Here is a 24,914-nt window from a genome sequence, read left to right as displayed (position 1 = left end):
CACTTGTTTGTTTATGGAGCCCGGTGCCGGCTGTGCTGTCTGGGGTTTTTCCTGGGTTTTCCTCAGACGCTTTCAGACATATGTCGGCACAGTTCCCCTAGAAGTCGGCCCAGGACGCACATTTCCCCAGGGCGTCAGTCGTGACGTTGCCCATATACGTGAGGCCGACAACGGCAAGCCCTTTCACCACCACCACCACCTTGTTTATGGAGCGGTTAGCCGGGTCCGGTCGGCTGGGGACGCGTGTGACTTGGTGGTGCTGGGTAGACACGTCGTCTTCGAGAGTTACGTAAGTACGGGGCGCCGTGGGCGTTGTGCCCCGTGAGGAACCCCCAAGCGGGCAAAATTAATCCGTAGACAGACCACCGTGGCGTCGCTCATGATCATAGTTGTCTCGCGACGTAAGACACCAAACTTTACCTTACACCAGGTGTAATCCACTTCCCAAAGGTTCAGGCTTCACGACAATGTTATTCGTTCACATTCGGTGACGTACTGCCGTTACACGAAGGCTTGGAAAAACCAGTCGCCACCTGAGCGCTTGCTTACAAGTGTGCAGACGGAACTCCACTAAAGCGTTCTGCGTTCTGCAACATGCCTCACTCAGTACCTTTTTTTTTATGTTAGTTATTCGCTTCGAGCACTCCATAACCTTATGTATCTTCTCAGTGGCACACCAGCACAGAAAATGCGATGTAGCAAAACTAAAATGTGTCATTCTTAAAAAGAAGCTGGCGCCAAGTTATCATCAACACGAATGGTATTGCTCAGAGCCATGCTAGAGAACCCGCTGGATGCAACAGAGCACGCTCGGATCGTTGCCACCGCTCATATCTTTTTGGGCTACAAAGGACAAGTGCAGTTGTCCCTGCAGCGTCGTTTCTTTCAAGTAGATGACTTCCAACGACAAAGCCAAAAAAGATAGATATAAAGAAAAGGCACGTGCTCTGCTTATTATTCATTGCATGCGCTGCTCCTTTAGCCCTGTACCTATCTATGCGGCAGTGCTCAGGGACGGGGAAGGCCTTCAATCGGATTATATCCCGCCGGTTTCGTTACATATGAAGAGTTTGCTTTTAAAAATGAAGTCCCCGCCAAACGCTGTACCTATTTCAGTGGTAGCTCATGGAGCAGTGCCTCCAGCCATGGCTTCCCCCGGCGAACACGCGCTCGGAATAAGTTATCAAAATACCAGGGAGGCGTTTCTATGATTACAGTGGAAAAACAGATGACTCGTGAGCTGAAACGAAACCGGTATTGATATTTCTGGGTCTTGGGACCGTTAGGTTGAAGAAAAATATGCGTGCAAAGTTGCGATGTCACGACGTGAGGCATGTGATCTTGAGAGTTCCCATCGTGAAAGTTTCAGAGAGTTTACCGTGAGCAAGTTTTCATTAGTGATGCAAGCATTTAAAACAGTGACTCTAGAGCGCCATTAGCTCGAAGGGTTGAAGATGGTCTTTAAGATTATTTACGTGTGCCTCTCAAAATACTGGCTATAGTGCAAACATACAAAATCACGCGGTTAAGAAGCAGTGCGCGTTATGTACCGAAGTTTTTCCTCTGACAGCCGTTCCTGAATGGATGCCGCGCAGCCTCCATGCAATTCCTCCATGGTATATCCGATGTAGCTTTCCCCTTTGTGTTAGACCTTCAATGATATGATATTGTGAGCAAGTTTCTGCTGCAGTCTCTCGCGCAAGTGCAAAGCGGAGGATGCTGCCGAAGCCATAGCTCGCGTTATTTTTTAAATGGCACTAATATGGGCGGGCGGGGCGATTTGTACGGGAGGTTTTTTTTTTATCCCTTACAGATTTCTTTTTAAAAAGCTGCGAAGGCAGCACTGATGCCTTTTATGCAGGCGGGCTATGCGGCCAGGTGGACATCCTTTGGGAAAGCGTACGCTACTAATGGACCACTCATTACCTAAAATTCATTAATTAACTTTTTAATTAGATGTGTTAGGGAAAATTTCGAGACAGCAGAATTCGAGGCCATCGTTATTTGAAACCTAAAAATTCTGAAACGGGCATGTATACTTTCAGATATAAATCGCTAAATGGTGATATGCAAATGATCCGAAACCAGAACTACGCACTTCTCGAGCGCAGAAACTACATGACCTTCGGCTAAGCTGGGCCGGAAGTAGTAGTGGGTTGGAAAAGTGTCTATCCAGTCGTCAGACTAGCGCATAGTCCAGTCAGTTTTACGGCTGCAAAAACACGTGGCCCTCCGATGCGAACGCCCGTCACTGCTTTTGCGCTCGAGAAGTGCGTGGTTTTGGTGTCGCCTCATTTGCATATCAAAATTTTGCGATTTATATCTCAAGTACGTGCTTGTTTCTAAATGTTTAGAAAAATATGGTGGATTTAAATAAACAATGACGGGCTCCATTTCTGCTATATCAGATTTCCCCGAAAGCATCTAATAAGTTAAACTAATGAATTTTAGGTAATTAGTAGTCTAGTAGTTACATTTCATTCCAGGATCTGCCAGGTGGCCATGATGTCCACCTGTTCACATCCAGGCAAATTCTGTACAGGATAAACAAGACGCCCTGTACACCGATGTCCTATACACTAGATACTGCGCTGAATTAGTTCAGAAATAGCCAAAACCACATATAACCTCCATTGTATGAGGTTGTTTCCTTTACACTTGCTGACTAAATATTTTATTCCATCTTACATAGGATGTGTTGACTAACAAATGGAACCTGCCCCTTTGATTTGTATTCGTAACAACTATGTATTTGTAACAACCATGGTATAAAATGCCACAAAGTAGTTCAATTATCTGTGTCAAGGTGTAAATCAAGAATTGTCACGGAGATGATTACCTCTTGGACTGACACTGTTATGAATTGAAAAACTTGATGCAGTTACAGGGGAACAGCCGTTGTTTCTGTGGACACAGACACGATCCTACACCATACATAGAACAAGGACAATACACACCTCAAGTTCCTTCCAGGGGGAGCTGTGTGTGTGTGGGGAGAGGGTTTTGCGGATCGGTCAAGCAGGAGAAGTGCGTCCGGCAGATCGATCCTGCTGACTCTTTATTCCCATTGACACTGTTGTAGGCAAAGGGGAAGGACGCCATTAAGTATATTACTTTTGTTAAGCGGGCAGTAATAGCGGGAGAGTAGAATCAAAGGGTTCCTCTCTGTTTGCCATGCACTTAATGCATGTATAATGGAGTTTGGGCGCCATTAGTAGCACGGAAAGAGTTCCCCCTGCATGCAACAAACCCTTCTGCCTCTGCACCAATGCCTCTCTTTGGTGTTGACGAATCCTCTTCGAGCTACATCCACCAAAACTGCTTGTGGCAAGCAGGGAAATTTCTGCTTCCGTGCATGCACTCACGTGCGCATCAGACGCGGCGCATCCAACAGCTTTCAGTAGTGTCGGAATCCGTGCACGAAAATGAACCACCCAATGAAACGAAAGAAACATAGACTTGCTGCTACGACACTCTCACCAAATTATTAAAGCAACGTGTGCCCGAGGAATCCATATTTGCCGTTTAACTTTGAAACACGAGAACGTAAGTCGCGGAAACCATCGCGTTAACCGCGACTTGTTCATAAACAAAGTGCCTCTCTATGAATAACGTGATCTCCTCATTCGGTATTTAATTTTTCTGTGGTTTACACACTAAAAATAAAAATTACAACACGTATATGTCGCCTACGTAAATTTCTTCTCTTTCCGTCAGCTGCTTCATGCCTTGCTTCTACATACCATTCACATTTTTGTATGTAAGTATTTTTACCGGTCTTGACTCATTCACCGACATCATGGTTCCGTACTGATAAGCGCAACGTCTCGTTCAACATCAACCACTTTCGGGGAGCTCTGTACATTCACAATGAGTCAAACACGGGTTTCTCTGGGCTTAACCGTACTGTTTAGCGAAACTGCAGCATGTTCGTACGGAAGAAAAGTCACTTGACTGTAATCCTCTCCTCTTCAGACGTCTTTCATCGACGTCGCCATCCACGTAAGAGAGCAAAATGCGGACGCATATCCTGTCTTCTTTCTGAAGTTTCTTTTAAGCGGGCAAAAGGGCAGGCTTTTTCAATTCCCTAAAACGCATAGGTGGCCACCACGGCAGTGGGCCTTCCAAGATGGATTGGGCGCATATTGATTTAAATCTCTCAACGTCACTGATATTGGAGCCCTTGCTTCTTGGAGACATTGACGGATGGCGATTTTCCGTCGTGCCCCTCGAGGGCCCAGCCTTCTTACTTAGAGAAAGACACTATAGGGCACACCAGCTTCCGCTGAATAGCAACACTGACCTGATGGGTATTGTTTCCTGTTGGCCACTGCAGGCTTTAGCTGTCATCGCATCCAAGCAGGAGGGCCCTCTCATCGAGTTATTGTGAGTGCAGTATATTCCATGGAGCGTTTATGCGTGACACTTTGTAGTGGATGCAATTATACCTTGCCTTTCATCAGTGTTTACATCTAAACGGTATCATGGAGGAAATGGGTGAAATTCGTTAAAATGTTGTTGCTTCCGAGTAAGCACCACGAGGTGGTTGAGGCCGTTTGAAGGGGCACCACAGAAGAGCAAAAGAGTGGTGATATGCAGGGCGTCCCACCTGAAATGCTAAATGTCCTATGTTACAGAGAAAAAGGTGATTTTGCACAAAAAAACAAAAACAATAAAAGAACGGGGTCAACGGTAATTGCTTTGCGAGCTAGGGTCTAATTGAGAATAGGTTAGTATTGTGCATTAAACCTTAAAATGTCACTAGTGCAGTTGTAAAAGTATAACAACCGGCGGTCGGAGAAACGTGATTATCCCCGGACGCGCTTTCTTCCTCAGATTGCTTCGAGCGGCGCGAAGAAGACGCTGACATGCCTTTTCTATTCCCTACTCACAGCTGATACTGATTACCGATGCGATGGCAAAGCGTTATCTGTGGAAGATGGGGGTTCAGTGCGTCGTATACGCTTGCTACATAGGGAAGTGTGCAGAGACCAGTGCCGGGTCACGTCCCATGCAATCTCTGCGCGTGAAAGCCGCTATCCTAGTCGATCGATAACGAGAGTCGGTACGTGCAATAGCGAGTTTTAGTGTGTCGTACGCTATTGCCTTTGCGTACGTATAGGACAGCCATTGGTGGTTCTGCGCACGCGCAAAACATAAAGAGAGCTTTTCGCATTGTGCAGAACCACAACGCTATCTCTTACGTACGCAAAGGCGATAGCGTACGATACACTAAAGCTCTCTAATGACACAAAGTGTCGCAGTTCTTTCGAGCGAAATATTCCGAAACTGCCTCCAGTTTCCTCTTCTACTATGGAACTATCAAAATAATAATGGTGCTGCGATGTCACACGTGAGGTTTGTCCGCCTAGTTGCACGTGCCGCAGGGTAGGACTGCGGATAATTTCGACCACCTGGGGTTCTTTTGATGTGCGCCGGATATCTCCGACACACGGTGCTGGAAGCAGTGTTTACCTCCTCCACAGTGCTATACCGTCCTCGGCCGGGTTTGAACCCGCGATCCTGAGCTCAGCAAGCCAACGCGTTACCGATGGTTAGTTTCTGTGTCGTGGGGATAATGTTCGCAGTGGTACACTGAAATAGCATGAAAGAAAAAAAAAAAGGAAAAAAAAAAGAAGAAGAGGAAGAAAACATTTTTGACGTAGGATTAAAACCATTCCGGTCGTTTATGCTGGTAACACTGAAAAAAATTCACGTAAGGTTTCGGCGTTACTATTTGGTGTAGGGTTAAATGATCTAGTAATGAATTAAGTTAAAGGGCTCTACGCTCCACACCTGGCGGACCTCTTCAACCGAGAGACCCCGCGCCCGAATTTTTTTCCCAGCACCAGGTATCACCTCAAGCTTTGCAACCTAGCGACGCCGCAACTTCGTGCTTTAATTTCCGTTGCAACATATAGCAGGCAGCCATTCAGAATGAAAACAGCGACAAGGTGTGTATTTCAACCTGGACTCAGTAGAGGAATATGTATGCGGAAGAATGAACCACTTGTAACTGCTCTGCGGTACAAGTGGTTTGGGAGTCAATGTTGAAGCAGTCCCACATCGGGTTTTAAGTCTAAATTAAACGAAATACGAAAAAATGAGACCGTGTTGTACGGTGACAAATACCGGGCGGCGAAGAGTTTTCCTGTTATTCAGCATTTCGTCTCGGAGAACAGCTTTTAGTGCTAGCTCGCTCCTCTCCGAGATGGCTTATACAGACGGTTCAGGCCCTCTTATTAGTAGCTTTCCATTATCAAATTCCACGAGTCATGTCCTTCTCACGGGCCTTCTGAAGCCATATAAAAATATCCCACTGTCCTGCAGTTTCTACGCGGAGCAACAACCAAAATCATAAACTTCCCCCATCGTGCTCATCCCTGCGACGCCTTAAAGTTGACGGGAAGCGCGTCCACCCATCCAGCCATACTGGAAACGACCATTCATCTCAATGCAGCAGCAGATGCGATGTGAGCCGAATATGGAGCCGACTTAAATCAAATTGGCCAGGCGTCCACTCCTAAGAAGGGCAGCAGCGGTCCCCGAGGGAGCAGCAAAACAAAGCAGCCCGGGCCACTCCGTGCGATTGAGCAGTGGGTCCCATAGATATCGGGAAACACGAAAAGAGCATCAGGGTCTCGACCGCTTGGCTGGACAGAGCACCTGGCTGTCACTGCTCCAAATGGACGCCTCACGTTTTCCCCTCGCCCGCTGGCCACTCGAGTCGAATAGGAGAAATATTGGCGAGAGAGAAAGTGTGTCTGCTGTCGCGCGCTGGCGTGTTACAAGGACAGAGTTCAGAGCCCCTGCAACTATTGTTGTCAGCAAAGAAAAGCGAGAGCCGGAGAGAGCATGGGTTCGACCCTCACACGACGAAATGGGAGGGACTTTTATTACTGCGTGATATATCAGCTGCGATATTGTTCTTCGATAATCTCCTATTTCGGTAGCGAACGTTTTTACGGCATTGTTTAGACAGCGTTTAGAGTTTCGGATCTGAACGGATAGTCAATACACCGGTCTATTTGTAGCATATAAATTTGTTTAACCATAATGTTCACATACGCGGTATCGGGAGCATTTTGTTAAGCTTAAGGGAACGGGATAGAGGGCGCATAATGGAGACACGATAAACCATGGTCGTCTATATGCCACCTCATTTGCCTTGCAGTGTCTCGAACTCAGAGTACTGCATAACTATCCGATTTTTTTTTAATGCCTGGACTCGGCAAGCTACCTACGCTACATCTTCTCAGGATTGGTCTCAACCTAATATTTTATTATTGCGGAACTCCCATGTCACATAGCTGCCTGAAGGTTTTTAGTTTTCTTTGACGATTTGATTTTGAGTTCCCCAGTCCCATAGTAGAAAACCCTATGACTGAACCTATGTACGTATGACGTTCGGAGCTTGTCCCTAAACGTAATGAAAAAGTACAGTCATAACTCTTCGAATCATTTTTTTTACTTTACATCCATATGATGCAATGATAAAAACACAGGCGTTACTGCAGTCATTAGTCACACGATCTCAATAGCTTTCTTATGCAGGAGTCATAGGCTAATTCTTGAACACCGATACCTGTTCTACATCACCTAGCGTATAGCCCCAAGGGATTTGACGCCGGTGTTGTGTAGAAATTACTTGTCCTCTTAGTCTACATCAAAGGATTAAATTTGTCAGTACGGTTTCCTGAGTCTACCGTCGGGTATTGAAGATCATAGAAACAAGCAAGCCAGCGGCCACCATAACGCTTAGACAAATAGTGACCCCCCCCCCCCCCCCCGAAGAGAGTTTCTTTCTTTCTTTTTCCATCTCCAGCGTCCCCCTGGGAACACCCGTCGTGTACATTGAGTGGAAGGCACCATACCCAAGTGCATCCCTGGTCTTAATCCGTCGCTACACAGAGACGCCGTTGTTAACCCTTCGGTCTCGGCTGATCCTGGTCTGAGCTATCGTGGGAGATCACCGCGGGTAATTCACGAGAGCGGGTTGGAAGTGTATGGTAGCCTGGGTAGTCGTGTATAAAGACACCAGCTATCCTGCGGGACAGCGAGCGTGAGATATGCGGGTGACCCCAAAGGCTCTAATCTGGGGTATTTTGTTCGTCCGACGGAAAGGGAACTCTCGTGTAATAAGTCGGAAGAGCTATTTGGGTATGGCAGGGATAGTGAGTGAAATACAAAGATTGTCGCGGCAAATGGTTGTTGTGTAAACCAGTACCATTAATAATTAAATTATCTTGTAAACGTGGAGAAGTGCAACACTGTTCATAGCAATTAATGATAATGGTCATGGAGCCGAAATGCATGTGCAAATCGTCTTAATCCCAATTAGAGAGGATTCAAGATCCTTATTTTGCGCGAAACGGAATACTTGTCACGCCTGACGCCACGCAGGAATAAACAAAGTGTTCTGCGAAGAAACAGTAAGTTCACTTTAACGCCAGTCTCAGTAGTAGTACTGCACCGCTGCACTGCTTTTGCCTAAGTACGAATGTTTAGCAGGTACACAACATCGCTGCTTCCCTCTGCATATTTGCTCGGAACTACATGTTTCTTTTCATTTGTTTTTCCCCTGCGAAACGTTTTCATACTAGAACGGTGCCTTAAAGACCAGGAGAAAACGTTACGCCTGTATCATTAGCTTTAAAACAACAATAACAGCTTTATTTTGATGAGGAGGATGATTGGATATATTGGCATATGGTATTTTCACGCTTGTACCATTAGGGTCTTCCGTTACAACGTTCCCCCACGTAGTGTGTACTGTAGTCTACTATTGGAAGGAACTGCTCAGGATGTCGAGCTCTGCAAACTCGATTTTCCGTTCAACACGTGATCCCCATGGTTTATCTGCTACGTAGCACCACACGATCACCCCTTTAGGCCCCTTTCACCCTAGGAAAGAATGAAGGTGCTGTAATGGATAATTTGTGGCTCCCCGAGGCGGCAGGGAATGCCAGCGTGGTCCCCGGTAGCTATGGTACTTGTGGTCAGGAACTGCTAATTGGAAGGCGCTAAGCTGCAAAACTGAAAGAACTCCTCACAGAGAGAGAGAGATTAAGTGGAGTTAGTGATCAACTTAGAGTAGACTTGGCGCCAGGATTTCGGGAAGAAAATTACTAGGTGGGAAAAGGAGAGGCATGAAAGGAAACGCAATAAAACGCTGCCAAGGGGAGATTCATGTCTGGCGGCTGCTAAGCAAATAACGAAATAAAATGGCTCAGAAGTGAGAACAATGAGGCAAGAACGGCTGTGGAAACTTAACATTTCTCCTTGCCTGCTGTAACTGCCCAGCCAGTGCAAGATGCTCTGTGGGAAGTACGAACGAACAGAAAATGGATGAGCCCAGATGCTCCGTTAGTGTAGTGCGATTTAGAGTGAACACGTAACCACAGCTTTGACTCCTCCAGCAGAATTGCACCCACTTTCTTGGCTGTTCTGGAAGCCAACGCTCTCCCACGATGATCCCGTGCGTCAGCGTTGCTAATGTCATGCTGCCATAAAGACATAAAGACCTGTAAACCATCCACATTGAAACCCGTCCAACCCACCAGTTGACGCATATCCGACCGGACTTTTGCATGACAGCATCTTCAGTCCGCAGCCGCGACTCCACATATCTGTGCCACCTCCTCCAACAACGTGCCATCGCCGTGCCACTTCCTTTTTCAATTTCAAAAAATTTCACGGTTCCCTAACTCCTTCCTCCCTCTGTAACAGTGGCCATCTGCCGTGTCGAATGAACTCGCCAGAAATGCGCTGCATTATTAATTGGCAGGCGCTGCAACCTGGCTTAGAGCCCTGGCGCTGATTTGCATGCGACCCCTGCACGCGTCTCTAATAAGCGAGACGGCTCTAATTTGCATATTACATGAGCGCCACTCGGGGAAGCGAGGGGAACTTCTTGCTCAGCTAGCTTTGATTGACAGATTGCCCGCTTAACTTTGTTTCGTATTTCTTAGCACGCTTTTTTTTTTGTCTTATTACTTCTTGTCGACGGGAGAGAGAGAGAGCAAAAGGGGGGTCCTATGGAGGCGTTTGGCCCCGTTTAATGAAGTCATCGCTTGTCCCCACCTGTTTGGCGTCCCACGCCTGATGGGGAACTGTCGTCTCCTGTTTTCGGTTCGCTGGCGCGGAAGGTAGCAGCATATATGAACATGTCGGGTCGCTTGCTTTTTTCTTTTTTGTACAGGGTTGTTTGAATCGCGACCTAGAAGTGCATGATTTTCAAATGGTGCTTGGAATCAGTGCGACGCTGTAATGAGGCTGCTCGTAAATAAAGGAATTCTAGCGGCAAAATAGGGTGGAGAAAGTCCATGCCAAAATAAACATGAGCGTAAGCTCACAGGTTGTCTTTCTATATATGTGCCCACGCTGATGCGCATTTTAGTACGAGGATGTAGCGAGGAAATTTGGTAAGTGTTGCTATACAGACACGGATTCTTGAGATGCAGGCAGAGCCGTTCCGAGGGGGCTGCGAGAAGGGCAGCCGGCCCGGGCGTCCTTGCCAGAGAGGGCGCCGAACGGCAGGCCCTGGGATGTTGGTTGAATAGTATAAAGTGGGAATAAAGACAATTTGAATTTACAATATCTGCAGTGCAAAACAAGCATTTTCTTTTGTTTGTTTACAGAACTTCTGACAGCGGTGGGGGAGGGGGGGAGGGGCGCTTCACGTTTACCCTGACCTGGGCGCAAACTCGCCTCGGGACGGCTCCGGATGTAGGTGTCACTTTCACAATCCACCCAGTGAGCGACCTCTAAGGAAGCATATACTTAGAGAAAATCTTCTGTGTATACCCGGAAACTGCCCAGCTCTCTTTGCGCATAGTCTGGAGTTGCTTGTTCACAAATGCAGTTTCACGTAGACTGTTGGCTTTACATTCGTTCAGTTGGAGTACGCGGGTGAGTAACATACGACATTAAGTTCACGTATAGTTCACACCATAAAGCCAGTATGAACTGATGGACAGGAATCGAAACAGAAGTCCTCCGATATGCGATTTGATATGTCCCTGTTACAAAACATCAGAATGATCTTCGTGTGAGGTGCGGTGCACACTCATTACATTCACACCGAGAAACATGACATCCGATGTACGTACTTCACAGAACACTTTTTTTTCTAAGTTCCGTGTTAGCGCCGCGAAGCAACTATGGCTATGAGCGGCGGCGTTATGTCGTATGAGCGGCGTGCAGACGTGGACACATGGAGAGAGGACAGCAGGAAGGAGTGGCGTACAGGGGGGTTACTATGCCTCATGGGTCGACTTCAGGGGAAACTGTGCCGACATTCATCGGGAACTTCTTCGGAAAACCCAGGGAAAACCTCACACACAGCCGGCGACAGGATTTGAACCCGTGCCACCTCCCAGTCTCGGCGTGGCAAGCGATCAACCTAACCACTATGCCACGGGAGCTTGTTTCACAGGAGTGGTTCTACTACGGGTTGCATCTTCAACACAAGATGTCCACGTTCTAGTCTTGGCGCCGGCACTTAATGGCCTTTAAGGCTGATGGCTTTTTTCGTGAACTACATTCATTTTATTAAGCGGGAAGAATAATAGAGAGTAATTAATCTCAGTCAGCAATTCAGATCATGAGTGAGGTTTCCTCGTGAATCTGCCCACGCCGTCGGGCGCACCCAGGAGCGCAACCTTGTAGCCAGCAATAGAAACATGAATTGGACTTGAACCTTTTTCTCGGTCGGTGCTGTTCTACGCAGTTCAACCCCAGCAGTGTTAGCAAGAAATTCACAGCTTACAAGATATGTCACGCTCACATTGCGAGCTTATTTCATTTCCCCGGCTAGTATAGACTTGAGAAGGTTTGAGTTGCATCCGGGCAGAACCGCTTCCTTACTGGCTTGCAGAATAATCGCCCGGCTTGCAGCGTTTCGCCACTTGATGACGTCGGCACCCTCGGGAGCTGCTGGCTTTCTTCAGAGAGCCGCGGGCGGACGGTAAATTGGATTTCTCTGGACCGATGCATGAGAGCCAGGCTCCGCATGCCAAGGAGTTGCTGCTGGACCCTGCGGCCAAGCAGCAGACTCGCAAAAACAAAACACTTCTGCCAGCGTGCTGGGAGTTAAGTTGGCTGCATCGTTTGAAAGGGCGCGGAATGATGCGGCAGATGGCGAGAGAGTGTCCCATGGCGGATGTAGGCTGCTGCGGAAACTGCGTTATTCAAAAAGCGCAGGTTCCAGACGAGGATCAGCAAGATTCGCGCATGGTCTCTCTCACTTAGGCTTCGCTTAGTCGTCGATTTTAAGTGAAGTTTACCAAGCTGCTTCTTCCCTCAGGAACAGAGAATGCCCTGGATTTCATAAGCTGACGGGAAATAAGTTTTGCATTCATATGTACTTTCGGACTCGACATCGTATTTTAGTGTCCTATACGTTCGGTGGCTTCCCAGACGTCACTGTTTCGAAAGATAGCCAACCATGTGCTCAGTAGCGTTGGTAGTCAGACATGAACGCAACACACGCTGGTGAAGTTGCCACATCGTACCTAAGAGAGATAAGTCATAATAAGATGTAGATTTCGTAACAGGAGCATCTCGTTCGCCTACCCAATGTTCACAAGCTTGTATCACCGATTCGGTTGTCACCCAAACACCAAAGTGATGGTCGTTTTGACCAGGCACCGTGCCCTCATGATGTCGCTAAGTGTCTTGTAAACGCAGAATGTGTTTTTTTTTTTTCGTTGGTGTTTTTTCGGCAACCATAACAAACGTTCCTCCTTACCCACCTATACTCTTCCCTCGTTCCGTTTGTACAACTCACTCCTCCTCTCCACTACAGGCAAACCACGAGCATTAACTCTCTCTCTCTCTCTCTCGTGAATACGTGATACTCACGTTAACCTAGGTCGTCTGGAAGATATAGTTTCCGATGCTTGGCCCGCATCGGAAGTTTTTCGTTTGAAACAGAAAAGTGAATTAGCAGAGCATAGCTTCGGCTCTTGGGGGGGGGGGGGGGGGGGTATATTAATATAGATCAAAGAAAAAAGGAGGAGGGTCAGCCAAATGGTAAGTAGGCGTTTTATTTCAGAAAGAAAAGTGAAAGGAATAGGACATAAAGGATAAACTAACAAAAGGTGAAAGAAGGATCAGATAGATTAAAGATAAATCAGATTTAAAAAAATATGAGGGTAATGTGTATGAGGGTGAGAGGTGAGAGTGGGGTTATCGGACCAGCGCGCCTGTACTGCGCCACTCTGCCGATCGACAATGTATTCGTATAAGGAAATATCTATATACCCACAGCAGCTCATTTAATGATTACAACTACAATAATGCACAGAACGCACTCACGGCCCGCTCACGACTTACGCATTCTACGTATAACGCAAGTGGAGGACGCGAAATGTCCCTCTAAGAGGGCCACCTTCTTCGCTAGGGTAGCTTGCACGCGCTGGCTTCAGAAGTGGCTCCCGCGAACCTGTCAGTCGCAACGCCAAGCCATGACGTAGACAGCGCGTGCAATCAATGTATAATGGTAACAATTATGGAAGGGCAATGATGTGGTAGCATGAAGAGTGTAGACGTCTTGGCGCATCTCTAAATGGTTCTTCGAATGGGGTTGTACCTTCATTTTTTTTGTGTTTTTTCACTCGTAATTCTTCCGTGGTCAGGTATTTCAATGTATATTTTCAAATGTATTTTAAAACTGACATTGTTAAGGATGCACAGAAACAGGGACGGACACTACGGAGGGACATTCTTCACCACCCTTCTTGCATCATGATTTTAAAAGTACTAGTGGACACTTCGAGACACCCCGCATGCGACAAGTACAACACGGAAACCCAGGTGCTGCATCGACCAATTGTGATTAATTACAGTTGCCAAAGTGGTGCTTGGTCGTGCCGAACTTCGTGACTTTCGACTGTTTTGTTACGATACGATGAACTGTTTGCTTTTCTTTTTGCTATATATCTGTCGTGCCATCGTATTCCAGGCAACGATATAAGCCGAGTGGTCAGTGCGATGAGGGCTTTCATCAGAAATCGGTAATGGCTTTTCCTGATACGACACCGACAAGCCTCGCTGCTAAATTGAGAGGTTTGCAAAAATAGATACAAGAGAAAGCTGGCGGAATGATAGCGGGGAAAAGTGAAGCTTTAGCAAAAGAGTAGAGGAGTATAAGACGTATTAGCGCTGTCACGGCTGTAGTCAAGTGCCGGTGTAGGGCGTTCTTGCTGATGTACAGTGGCAACAAACTGGCCGGCTTTTCTTGCATTGTACTGCTCGCGACACGGTTGTCTGAAATTAGCGTCCCGCTGTTTATCCCATCCTAAATCTCCAGGTGTTGCAAGACCATTCGTTTTGAGTAGTAAACATGTGCACCATATGGTCTACCTTTAAATACAACATTGCCTTCGACATCGCGAAACTGTTAGGTCCTCCGTCGTCCGACAAGGCGCTATAAGGGCACTTGGAGACTTTCTGCATACAACCGGGCTTATGGACATTCTATGACACGCTGAACGTATGTGCCACCAGCGATTCCGACATTTTACTCTCACTCTGTAGAAACGTTTGAACTACATGTTGAACTCCATTATCATCACTGTTCCTCGCTGGACATCATCTCTTTGTTTTTTCATCATCTCATCATGTGTTTGTACTTTGTGTGTAAGTGTACTGGGGTAGCCAGTTCGACTGTGTCGAAACTCACATCCCCATTTTTTTTTTTCACATCACATCACATCACAACATTGACACAACATTTCGGAGGGCAACCAAGGAATCGCGGGCTGCGGATCCGCTGATCGGCGATTTCAGACAACAATACGCCAACTGTGCGTGGTAAGAGTTCACAGACACATGTACACACACAGGAGCACATACATCTAAGAGAAAAAGTAGGTCAATCTCTAGAATGCACGGGCTCTAAACGGGAGCTTTCATTTTCAATGACTCTTACCAGTTTTCTGAAGAGTAAGGAACAACAATGCACATCGTAGCATACAATTCGTGGCCACTGTATACGATGATATACGTGATAGTCAAGGGGTGCTCTTGTGCGCAGCACCCTTGTAATCTAGCAGACGAACTGTGATCACTTGGTCAATCTAATGTCTGGAAGCTTGCAGAGAACCAGAGGATAAGCGACCTAACCATAGTACAACTGTATGCGATTAGATGTGAGATTTTCATGCAAGGCCATTTATGTCATGAGTTGGTGCCAAGGGACAGTGCGGGTACGTGAGTCAGCGGCATCAATATGTGCATCAGGGCGGCCGAGAACGAATCTGATCCTCATGAAGACATTCTGCGGCAGACGTGAGGGATCTTGGACCGGACATGCTGCTACCCAGGCGCAGATCTGGGGGGGGGGGGGGGACCCCCTCAATTCCAGACTTGAACATAGGGTTCAGTGGCACTTGTCCATAGCGGACCCCCCTCCGGAAAATCCTAGATCCGCCCCTGCTGCTACCACACGACATCTTTAACATCACCCGCTGCAGACCTTTCCTGACCGCTTCAGTATATTTTCCAGGCATCGTTACAACCGCCGAGCTCCACCGCTTCAAGTCATGCTGTTTCTATCTTGGTTTCTGCGTATCTGCGCAATGCTCGGAGTCCACTTGGCCCAGGTTCACCTACATTAAGGTGTTTCACCACTCACTGGTATTAATCCCTATTCACGAACTTTTTCTGTGCCGCAATTCCTGGTCGTGCCACGCTAGTACCTCGTCCCAACCTTCAGTGATGGTCGTTCTGACCGACCACCCCATATAATGACATCATAATGTACTCAAACATGAGAGTGCTTGACAAAATGTAGATTGTTTCACGAGGACGTTGAAGAAGTAATGCATCAGTTTCTTTTTCTCGGCCTGTTCGTGTTGGAAAAACGAAACATGTCATGCGCACGAATTCTTTACCCCTCCCTCGCACATAGCCTACTATATCGTACGACCATGTCATTTGCACCCCTCCCTAGCTGTGGCGCTGGTCATCGGCAGCTTGCTTTATATTCAATTGCTATAATATGTTTCATTCAAGCTTACTTCAGTATTTTCGTAAATTCCTGCATGCCCCATGAGACATGGGTTCACGCAAAAGTCGTACACTGATCGTCATCATTCGCCAGTCGTCCGCGTCGTCTGCTACTGCTGGGTGTGCACTTCTGCACGTACAAAATTCAAATTTCAACTCTCCAATTACAGATCCAAGATCCCCGGGGCCAGAGCAGTATATTAAAAGGGAGTCTGGCCATTGTGAGGAGCCACAGAGAGGCTCGACCTGTCAATCACAGTTTCGCGCCTGTGATTGGTTTGCTTTTTACCAAGGGGGCAGCCATGACACCTTACTACTACCCAAAATGGCGACGAAAACAAACACGGTGAAGAGGGGATTTCGTGAAAAAAAATTTCATAGACTACTCTGACTATACGCTGCAAATGTACATACTCATATACGTTTCTCGGAAATCAGTTTCAACTGATGCTCCTCCATCGATATCTAACCGAAAATAATACGTTTTGTCGCCGGTGTTAGGCCTAGTGAACACGACGACTGCGGCGATCACAACAAAATCATAACAAAAACGGCACTGTGCTGTACAATCTTATATTACTGGATTTCTCGGATATAAACATTCTGGACTTTTTATTCCAGCTATTCATGTAGATTTGTTTAAAAATCGTATCGACGACAGATTGTGTCCCAACAGGTGGTTCTGCCGGCAGCAGTACAACGACGGAAGCAGACGACAATTCCGACGTGCCTTACGCACCCTAGGTGGTGTTCATCAAATTTGCACCAAAAATCCACTAGTTCTGCAGATTGCGAGAGGTATCCATTTCAATCGCATCCAATACACTTGCCACCCAAAATAGCGCTGCCCATGTTGGATAGTGGGACAAATAGTGAGGATAGGTTGATTGATAGCGCCCTATATTTCAAGACTCCATTGGTCAGAAATCTGAAAAAGTGGGTGAGCTGCAGGTATGGGAATGGCCCATTAATGGCCATACTCCCTTTTAATATACGGCTCTGCCCGGGGTCGGTGCATAGTGCCCCTAGCGGATCGTGCGGACGTGATTTTGGCACTCTGCATATAGGTGTTGCTGATTATGACATGGTCGCTATAATCTAGTAGGTCGTGCCCACCTCACGTGAATTCAGCATATTTCATTAGGTGGCAGCTGTGCAGTTAGCTTTCTCAGTGGAGTGTGAGTAGAGTCTGAAACACGAACAAAGATCAAGTGAGCTTCTTTTGGCGGAAAATGAGAGCATCACAAACAGTCACAAGCGCATAAAAATGACCATGGAGATGTGGCACTGCGCAGCGTTGGACAGACCGGCTATCATCGTTCAAGGTGAGAGCAATCCGTCTGACCCCCACACGCTCAAAATGGCCGCTCACTGCAGTGACACCTGCAAAGATGGAACGATCGAGCCGACAGTATTAGTTCAGACAATCGGAGAGTTGAGTTGAGTTCATAAGAAAAAAATGGAGAAATAGGCACTCATTACGAGAGCCGGCTACTCCAGATCACTTAGGAAAACACAAATGGCTATCTACAATGAAACCAATGAGTGACAAAGACTCACAGAGTCACAGAGTCGGAGAGTCACAGAGGAACAACTTGCTTCTCAACTGTCAAGAGATTTGGAGGAAGTTATAGCCGCAGTGTGACGATGGCAGAGAGACAGACTTGCAGAGTGATCGCGAGGACATACAGGCCCTGACATCCGGGTGGTGTGAGGCAATGAATGTGGAAGGATAATATGTGAAAAATATGTACCTGCGGCCAGAGGGTAAGTGTTGTGTTCAAATGAACTCTGAATAAGAAAATAAATTGCGTTACTTCTTGATTACCCCTCGTTCTCAGTCGCTTCTTTCATTGCTAAGAACTGGGCAGTCAAAAAGTAACCTTAAAATGGCGACAAAAAAGGAGATCGCGTAGTACGCGGCTGATCTTTAGATGTGTTCACAGTCACACTAGACGGAGTAGCATGTGGAAGCCAGTTGGCGTGACGCAAAGTATAACGTCACAAAGTCATGTCCAATATGTCCGCCCTCTTGGAGGTTTGCACCTGAGAGGAGCAACATGCCGGTGTCGTTTTTCTGACCAGCGAGGATGAAAAACCTGAAAACATTTATTGGTGGATGGAGACACTGTATGGAGACGCTTTCATGTCGCATCAGCAGGTTTATGGATGTTGCAGAAAGTTTAAATCTGGCTTCTGAACTTTGCCTGCTGCACATCGCTGCAAACCAGGTACTGCAGACCAGGTACGCTGACCAGGTAATGCAGACGTTATCGCCGTATAGTCGAGGAGATCGGGCGCGAAAACCGGTGCGAACGTGCTGGTGGCTATTGGTGAAGTTGTCCAAGAATTAAAGATTAGTCATGGCTAGACCCACCAGAAGGTTCACTAGGAGCTGCACTGCCGCAAAGTCTCCGCCAGGTGGGTACCAAGGCAGCTCACCGCGCCGAACAACGCCGCGTGTACAATGAGTGAGGCCGTAATATAGCGCTATGAAGCTGAAGGGGATGGCCTACTGTGTCATGGAGTCACTGGTGACAAGTGTTGGGTACATTATTTTCAGGTAGAGACGAAGCGAGCCAGGAAATTATTTTCTCTCTAGTTCTGCTTTTTCTCTAAATACGTTACTTTTTTACTGCCCCTCGTACAATGAAACAGAAGATGTAGGGCTTTGTCCGCGACAGCTCCCACATCAAATTACACATCGCGCACAGACAATATTTTTTAAACTTATAATCATCACTAGCTTTGTGCCATTTATATCGCGGCTTTGTCTCTGATAAGGAACGACCTGATCTGCTGGCACTTGGACGAATATTTATCAGTTTCCATGGAAGTATTTGCGTCTGACCTGTATCAGCCCAAGAATAAACCTCGACAGTGAGCTATATTGGAGGATAAAACGTGCAACTCTGACACATCCTTCCGCGGAATACCATCTAAAACAGTACGCAAGTGGCATGTGGGAAGATCCGACCATTCTTCAGCGGGAGCTCTGTATAACTGCGGTCGAGAACCAATCAGCGAGCACGGTTTGTGCACGAGCAGGAATTTATGTGGCGCGTTTTGGTGTCGCTAATGAATTTATCGTCGGCGGCGTCCGGATTGGCGTTCGGATTGCGGCACGTAAATCAGCCGCCGCCGAGGGGGGTCCGTGCTTTCATTAGGCGTAAGGAAATTGCGATCGCGTCGCGTAACTCATAATTAGGCTGGCACGCACGCCATGCGATTCGACCGAGCCATAACGTACGCCCCGAGTAATGCTTTCACTCGGTACACTTCACCCGGATCCCGTTCATGGTTGCTTCACACAAGATTCGCGAGTTACGCTGCTTGGCAAGATCGATGTTGTAGCTGCAGCCTGTTGTCCGAGTCAGTTCGTAACGGTAAGCAGGTGGCAGTGCACGCCGGGTGACGCTTGGGTGCGGGACGTTTCGGGGGGCCTGGTGTATATTCCACACTGAAGTATGTCCACGATGATGTCGCGTCGGGTGAGACTTTGTCGGTCACGAGCTTGGAGCTACGTCCTATTTGCACCAAAGTATCGATACACGGTAATTGGGGTAGATTTACACGTAAGGTGTGTCAGCCTATTTGTGAGGCGACACGCTGCTACAGGGGGTAGGACAGAGGATAATTTCGAGCACCTGGGGTTCCTTTGACGTGCGCCAGAAATCTCCGACACACGGTGCTGGAAGCAATGCTTACATCCCCCATTTTGTCACCGTCCTTACCGGGATTGAACGGCGTATGTCGATACACGTGAGGGTGCTACTTGAATGACATCTATGTTTCACGCTTCTGTGTAACAGAGATGCAGGAGTTATCTTCTATTTCCGTCTCCACTCTATTTTTCTTCTTTCTTTTTATGGCAAATGTATTTTATGTATGACACGACATTTGTCTTGGTGCACAGGACATTTAAGTTCCCACCTTTTTTGTTTCTGTGGTGTTTTCCTGCTTGCAAAGTGCATGCAAACTGAAATAAACTTCCTCGTCGGACAATCTACGACAAAAGTTTCCGAATTTAACGTTTGCAGCGGCGTTCCTCCTTGTCCATCAAAACTGGAACTCCCGCCACCCTTCTCGCAGCCATTGAAGCCACTCCGACAGACCTTCTTTAGTATTCCGCACACACCAGCACACGGGCAAGGTCCCATCACACTCCAAAGTGGGAACAGCCCTCTCGATGACGCTTCCAATTCCATTTTCCTACATCATCTCGAATCACTCCGGAGCGCCGGAAAATATTTTTCCTAACCGTGAGAGCGCCCAACGCACCACCTCCTCTTTTTTTTCTTTCTTTTTTTTTTTTGTCCTCTCCCGTTTTTTTTCTTTCTTTTTTCTGATCCTTCTCAAGGATGCATGGGGTGGGAGCTCATTTCACGGTTTCCCAGATCGCATTAACCTCATTTAACCCCGCTTACCCTGGTTGCGTAACTGCGTCATATCGCGCGCCGATATGCATTGCGACCGAGGGAGCGGCCACGTGCCGACCCTCCCGCGATATTCCCCATCGTTCTACACGGAGGGGAGCCTGTATGATGATGCTTTGGGGATGTTATATGGGCGTTTTGTTTTCTTCTATCCTTCGTCCAGTGAGGAGGTTTGAAGAATTGAATTGGTTGAGGATCGCGCTCGTAGCGCAAAACTGTGCTACGGCTGCTGGGCATATATCTGTCAATATTTACTCGCGTTTACTTGCTAATTTGTTAGTGACGTTAAGAAAATGAGGAAGTTAGTGGAAGGATCAGAAAACGAACTGAGGTAGTGGAGCGGCTGTAGCTTTCCAAAGTTAATTAGTGAACTACTAATTCTATTGGGGAATCTAATTTGCGTCACTTCCGGTGAAGTTCTCAAGCGGAGACAGAATGGCGGTCAAAGAAAGCCGATGTCGCGGATTCATTGGCAGGTGTTCCATAACAGAAAGCACATTTGCGGCGCCTTCGTCGAAAAATTTGTGACAGAAGTAAATCGGCAATAGAATCGCGCTTAACAACCACACCGAATTTAATTTTAAAGTCTGCTGGCTTATATATTCACAAATACATACCACCTTGAACTAAAAAAAAAAAAAAGAAAATGTGAAGATCCGAGCATCGCACAGTCCTGTGGACGTCATACGTTCGGTTCTTGTACGCAAAATATCATGCCGACTGTGTCAGCAACCGTAACTACTGCCGTCGAAACTGTCACAATATGCATGAGGTACCAAGAAATCTCAAATTATCGACGGAATCCTACGTGCGCAGCAAGTACGCTTTCAGACAACACACAGATGGTGACATTATCATCTGAATGGAATCGCCTATATTCCTCCTCTGTATTTGCACACAATCTTTTATTCGGTCCGCTCGAGTTCCCGAATCCAACCGTCCGGATAACGAATATTCGGTAAAACGGGTGTCACACGACTGTTATATCTGAACGCCTCTGACAAGTAAATGCGTTCGTTTGTTCGAAAAAAGTACATACTTTCAATTCAAATAAATGCTACTTATACTGGTCTGACGGAGTTCGATACGTATGTCCTTCATCCCTGTTAGTATAGTTTGTTCGCACTTAATGCAGCATCGGCACTCCTGCTCTGTTCAAAATACGGCAACAAAAGTCTTGTCAGGGGACCCCCTGCCGACTCTCTAGAGAGGATATGTGATACCGCTAATATGCTGAGAGTCCCCAGCATACTTGGAACTGTCGTGCGACTCGCGTTTCTGCACCTGGTGACCCAATGCGTCAGCCGACTGGTACAACTACAAACCGTGACCTTCGTGACTGGTAGCAATAAAATGGCTTCGTACACGCGAAGTCTGCAACTGTCTGACACCATAGGACTTCGAACCTTATTGTGAAGGGGTTCACTATTTCATTCCCCACATCACCATCAGCTATGGGGTAGAGTGTCGCCCTTGGCGATGAAGCCCCCATTCATCATCTTAAAATAAAGTTGTTGCTGTTGTTTGTCCGACGAGTCACATCCTTGGCTGCTGAAGAACGCAGTCGGCGAGGACGAAGATCAGGTGACCGGTACGGATAAAGGGGCCAAAATACGTAGGGACATGCTGACTGTTGATCAGAGTACAAAGTTATCAAACGGATACCTAGATATAACGATAACTAAGTGCAAGTCTAATGGTAATGGAGTCGGTTGTTGTATGAATGAGTTTTTCGGTTAACTGTGTTGCGAGCAAGCAGGACGTGACTCTAAACAGACACTGACAGCACGTTGCAGCAACTTACACGAAACTTTCCCGTCGCATAATCGACACTACGCAGTGCACGAGGCCTGCATTGGGTATTAACTCTATAGGTGCATTAAAGTGCAATTTACTTTACCCAAACGTTTTCCCCGCGTTTTTAAACATGAACCGAAGCTGCACTTAGACAATTGAGGGGGTCTGTTTCATTGACAAAAAAAAAAGAAAAAAAAAAGAAAGAGTCCTATGCAGCAATGTACAGAGAAAGTAGCCTGCATTGCATGGTGCTTGATGACCATGGCGACGTGACGCATTTCAGTGTCTAATCTGCTCCTCTGTGGTGCAGATCTGTCAGACGCTACTGAGATATCAGTAATGGACCACGGCGAAGCTCACACTTGACTGTTACGATCAAACGCTCCAACGCTGAACAAAAGCACCGAAAGCAAATATTCCAAACACCAGATGCGGGCATAACGTCACAACTTTCTAGCAACGACGTCGTAGCTTCACAAGAGGACGCTCGCGCTTTGCAAAGTAAAATGAACGCAGGCCCCAGTTTGAGACCTGCACGTGTAGTATCGTTTATTCGGCACCGTCGTCGGCACGGTCAACAACGTGACATGTCTCAAGCAGTCGAGACATCTGTCCGGCTCACTGCGAACGACGTGTCGCAAGTAAGAAGAAGTGGTGACGACGTGCACAGCCCAGTTATTCCATTTGTGGGGGTGCCGCTCACAATGGCTCCTCTTCATTTGCATGATAATGGCTGCCGCGACAGCCTTCTTGGGGAAATTGGATTCGAGATGCAGTATTCGTCTCCTCCCCACCCGCTCTCTCTCTGGAGTGACCATGCCGACCTTCCTTTTCTGTTGTCCAAGAAGGGTGACAATGTTCGCGGTGCCAAGACGACTGTCAAGAAAATGCAGATTCATTCTGAACGTGCACCGTAGCCAGCAGGCTAGTTCTGAAAGAAGACGCAGAAAAGACAAGGGGGGGCTGCATGGGTCAGCGAGAGTGCATATTAGGCGTGTGCTGCTTGCGTAGTCTTGAAACGAAGAAGGGTGTCAGGGTTCGTTGGGTGTGATATGTGCTCGAGGGAGTAAATTAAACTTTTAAACACTAGAGCTTTTCAGACTGGCTTGAGGAAGAGATGGAGGGGAGGCGACTTATTGGGATAAATGACTCCCCTCCGATATTCAGGCGCTACAGCATCGTAGGTCTGTTTCTTGAAGGAGACGCGGAAGAACGCAGGAGCAAATAGGCTGCCGCGCGCAACGATCAGATAAAGAAGAAAAAACAAACTGATTGGATTAAGAAAGGAGGAAGGTAACGAAGGAACAAGCGGCCACGCCAGCTGAGGGTGTGAACAACGTCAGTTCTTTCGTTCTCACCACAACCTTACTCTACAAGCAGCTCATTAAGCAGTCTACAATATTAGTACTGTATTATTACAGTAATAAATATTAGTACTGTCTAATTGTATAGGCTCTGCAAGTAAGTCATCCTTTCACACAGCCCCTTCGCTTTTCCCTTTCGCCTCGTGCATGTAGAACAGTCTCATTGGATCGCTCTCAAATAAGGTATCACAACAACCGCACGTGAAGTCCACGTTGCATCCACCAGCTCGCGTTAAAGAAAAAAAAGAAAAAGAAGAACAGCTCGCGTGGCTCAGTAGTTAGCGTGCTGGCCATGTCACGTCGAGACTGCCATGTATCTGGGTACGAATCGCGGGGCCGGCTGTGGTGTTTTTTTTTTTTTTTCCTGGGTTTCCCTCAAACACTTTCAGACCTATGTCAGCAGTATATGAACGGCACAGGACTCACATTCCTCCAGGGCTTTAGTCGTGACATTGCCCACCACTGTGAGGCCGACAACGGCGAGCTCTTCCATTAGCACCACCCACCACCACGCTGCTTCATCTTTCTCACCACAGTGATTGATTGATTGATTATTTAAAAGAAAACCAGGGAGAAATTGGACTTGTCTCCTGACTAGTTCTGCTACTCCCAAAACAAAACAACAAACAACCAAAAACAAACAAAGTACATTCCCCATCCCCAACAATTAGTGTGTTAGTACACTAGGTGCAAGTGAATAAATATGCCTGCTGAATATATGCTGAATAAATATGCCACCACAGTGTTGCGGCGAATGACCCCTTATTGCTGCTTTTCGAGAGGACAGACTCTTTGTGATGTGCTTCCTCCAACCTTTTCTTGGACCTGCAGGAATTGTACGATGGATGATGACCTACATCCCAGAGGCTTTTACACGGAAAGACACTCAAACAACAACAACAACTTTATTTTGAGATGATGGTGGGGAGTTTCATCGCCAGGGTCGATACGCTACCCCAATGCTGGTGGTGATGTGGGTAATGAAATAATGAGCCCCTTCACAATAAGGGTCGAACTCCGATGGTGTCCAAAAAGGTCAAAAGAGCTTTGAGGTCAGAACGTTGGTGGGCTGGATTTGGCCAGGGACCAAGCATTTTTTATAGAGGAAGGGGGGGGGGGATATGTTTAATGATAACAAAGAAGAGGAACGAGGGAAAGGTCAGCCAGACAGTGTGTCGGCTTGCTATTCAAAAAAAAAAAAAAATAGAGAAAGGGGGTGAGAGTCCAGCCGATTAAAGAGATCCAGAGTGCGGTTCGGGAAGGTTGGTAGTGTGGGCAACGAAGAAGAATGTGCTCTAGATCT

The 24,914-nt window shown here is 47.1% G+C and overlaps 1 long non-coding RNA gene across 2 annotated transcripts in view; it reads left to right on the top strand.

The window, feature by feature from the left end:
- Positions 1-19,313: 19,313 nt before the first annotated feature.
- LOC135398962 (uncharacterized) overlaps positions 19,314-24,914 on the top strand; it is a 116,588-nt gene continuing 110,987 nt past the window's right edge. For both annotated transcript variants that reach the window (XR_010424162.1, XR_010424163.1), the window contains exon 1: positions 19,314-19,400. This is a non-coding gene — a long non-coding RNA (uncharacterized LOC135398962). The remainder of the gene's footprint in view (positions 19,401-24,914) is intronic.

The sequence above is a fragment of the Ornithodoros turicata genome, chromosome 1 (genome assembly GCF_037126465.1).
Source record: "Ornithodoros turicata isolate Travis chromosome 1, ASM3712646v1, whole genome shotgun sequence".
Taxonomy (NCBI): Eukaryota; Metazoa; Arthropoda; class Arachnida; order Ixodida; family Argasidae; genus Ornithodoros; species Ornithodoros turicata.
The sequence above is the reverse complement of the archived record's forward strand: the minus strand, read 5'-3'. Positions and strand labels throughout refer to the sequence as shown.